The 3152-nt window shown below is 50.8% G+C and overlaps 1 non-coding gene across 1 annotated transcript; it reads left to right on the top strand.

Moving 5' to 3' along the window:
* The first annotated feature begins 1196 nt into the window (after window positions 1-1196).
* On the top strand, window positions 1197-1387 carry LOC140397750 (U2 spliceosomal RNA). Its single transcript, XR_011937179.1, has one exon. It is a non-coding gene; the product is annotated as a U2 spliceosomal RNA (small nuclear RNA).
* Window positions 1388-3152: the final 1765 nt, after the last annotated feature.

Below are 3152 nucleotides of genomic sequence, written 5' to 3'. Positions count from 1 at the left end.
AATACTCAGGAAGAATAATTGTTTTCCTATCCAGCCGACTGTTCTATATTGAAGAAGCTGGTGAACTTTAGAAGGACAATTCTGCCTTCCTATCCACACTGCTGTTCACACATCAGTGCACTACATCCAGATATACTTTGGCCTGACTTTTCTGTGTCATTTTTGGCTCTATTGTTCATAAAAACAGATCAAGCTGAGCTGTACGAGATCTGCGTGTCCCCAGTGCACTCTGCTGAACACATCCAGATATAGTCTGGAGCAATATTTCGCAGTTCCGTTCTAACCTGGTGCTCCAACGGACACATGCACCTGCCCTGCTGCCGAACATGTATGTGTTTGATTTCCCAACCACTGTCCACACCCACTGACCCAAGCTGTACTTCAGAAGCCAATCTGTCTGTGCCATTCGCCTTGGATTGTTTCGGAATCCCACGTCAGGCTCGAATGTAGGTTACGATTCTTTATAGAATCATAGAATCCCTACAGTGCGGAAGGCGGGTCATTCGGCCCAACGAGTCTGCACCAGCCCTTAGAAAGAGCAACCTATTTAAGCCCACACCGCAACCATATCCACATTCCCGCAACCCAATCTAACCTAAAGGGCAATTTGGCACGGCGAATCCACCTGACCTGCACATATTTGGACTGTGGGAGGAAAACAGAGCACCCAGAGGAAACCGTGTCAGAGAAAGTGCAAACTCCACATGGACAGACATCCGAGGCTGGTATTGAACCTGGGTTGCTGGCGCTCTGAGGCAAGCGTGCAAACCACTGTGACACCGGATTGCAGCCGCCTGGCCTCTGCGCTGCACAGATTCACCGTGTAGAACAATCTCTGGGGTCTCTGACAGCCTCTTTTCTGTTTTACAATGAAATACACAGTTCTTAAAATTTAGAGTAGTCAATTATTTTTCCAATTTATGGTGGCTAATCCACCTACCTCCCACATCTTTGAGATGGGGTGACACCCAACAGAACCGGGGAGAATGTGCAAACTCCACGTGGGCAGTGACCCGGGGTCGAACCCGGTTCCTCGGCGCAGCGAGGCAATGTGGACTGGGAACTTAGGAAACTAGGATAGCAAAAACGGTACATGAGAGGAGACAGGCAGGTCAAATGAACGAACGTCCTAAGTAGTTTTACCAGCTCATTAAGGGTAAACGGATAACTAGGGAAATAGCCGGAAAACATGGGCAATCGCTTCTCGGCCTTTTGGTTCAGATCAAGTGTAGTATCTGTTCTTATCTGTTTAATATCTGATATGTCCCCTATCTGGGGACCGAATATTAAATTAATTTTTGGGACTCGGAGATGGTTCAGGGGCTTGCTCCTTCCGCTCCACGCATCAACCTGATCTTGCAATGCTTCCAGGAATGGTGCCTTCACCCCACTTTGGGGAGCCAAAAATACAAAAGGAGAAAATGGCGCAATACCTGGCTTCCCCTTTTCTCTCTTGTCCAGTTGTCTCATCCTGACCAAATTAAAGCCTTTCAGGCTCCAAAGCATTGCTAGCTTTTCTGCTGGCGGGCGCTTCGGGCACTAATGTTGTGAGCCGATGGACTCGCGGACTTGCGGCAGCCAGGCTCCGTTTTCAGCTGATCTGCCACACAGATTTCCTGCTGCTTCTTACAGGCCACTCACCCTCACCCCAGGATGCCGACTTGCCTTCTCCTCACTTCAGTTACCACAGCCCATCATCCTGCACAACAGGGAAGTGTGGCGACTGATTGAACGGCATCCTGATTTGGATGTAGGTATACCTTCACGGCGTCTCTTTTCGTTCTCCTAACTCCACGACCAACACGCCAGGGTGGAGCTCAGTGAGACTAGACATTGCCGCCTGTTGGATTCCGTCAGTACTTGCTGCTTGCACGGACTGCCCTTTGTTCGGCAAAGCTGGAGGTTTCTTCGACTCCCTGCGTTGGGTGTCACTGGGCCTTCACAGCGTCTCCATTTCTTCTGGTGACGACAGTGGAAGGCGTGCCAGACGATGCCACCCTGTTTTACTGGTTCTGCATACACAGACTCCACCGTGCTCGGCCAAGCTGGAGGTCTATTGACCAACAGTGACCGTAGACTAAAGTTCCAAAGCACAGTCGAGCGCAGCAAGGTGCACCTGAATGCCGGTGGACGAGGAGGACAAGGGCCATAGCCGGAAAATATGGGCTATCGCTTCTCGGCCTTTTGGCTCAGATCAAGTGTAGTCTCATTTGATCGAGGGAAGCTGAGGATTTCGATGACGATCGTGGATTGGAGAACTAGGAGGGATTGAAGTCGTCAAAGAGGAAAAGTTTGGACCTTGGCTGCTATTGGTGGATCTACATGCTGGCCTAAACCTCTGGTTTAGGCCTAATGCCGATACAGTTTCACACCCAACGTGCGAGCTATGGATGCAGCTGCATCCCGACCACCAGGCTGGGGAGTGCGAAACACTGTCCGAATCACAGTAAAGAAAACGGAAGGAGAGTCACCTTTGGACCGGATACTCTTCGTGAAGCGGGTGCTGCTCGAGTGTTGTGGGTTTAAAGCAACAGAAATCTTCTGCTTGCAAAACTTCCACAAGAATGGTTTCTTTGATGTCACCTTCAAGAGCGTCGCAGCGTGCATCAAATTCTTGAACGTCTTCAAGGAAAAAGGTAACCAGAGTCCCCTGTCGATCCTGACTGCGGAGCCTCTGTTTACGCTATCGGCGCAGCGAAATCGGGTTGTTACACTGCACACGTACAACCCCCACATCCCTGTGTCTGATGTGCTCACGTTCCTCGCCAGGTACGCTGAGCTGAAAAGTGACAGCGTGCAAGTGAAAGACATCTTTGGCATCTGGACAAGTGAGCACCAGGTCAAGGTGACCCTAAGAACGGACAGCAACGGAGCCATCCTGCATCCCCCCTCCAATTTCGCTATTGGAGTAAATCGTGGCTACCTCTACTACGTGGGACAGCCACGAGTATGCCACACCTGTGGCAAAACGGGGCATGTTGCCGCAAACTGCAGTGTGACCTTCTGCAAAAACTGCAGGCAGGAGGGACACATGACTAAGGACTGCAAGGAAGACAAGTGCTGCAACCTGTGTGGGGAGGCCGGCCATCTTTACAGGGCCTGCCCGAAACGCGGGGCGACATATGCACAGATCATCAGCAGCGGAGTCAAAA

This window comes from Scyliorhinus torazame, chromosome 20 (assembly GCF_047496885.1).
Source record: "Scyliorhinus torazame isolate Kashiwa2021f chromosome 20, sScyTor2.1, whole genome shotgun sequence".
Classification (NCBI taxonomy): domain Eukaryota; kingdom Metazoa; phylum Chordata; class Chondrichthyes; order Carcharhiniformes; family Scyliorhinidae; genus Scyliorhinus; species Scyliorhinus torazame.
The sequence above is the reverse complement of the archived record's forward strand: the minus strand, read 5'-3'. Positions and strand labels throughout refer to the sequence as shown.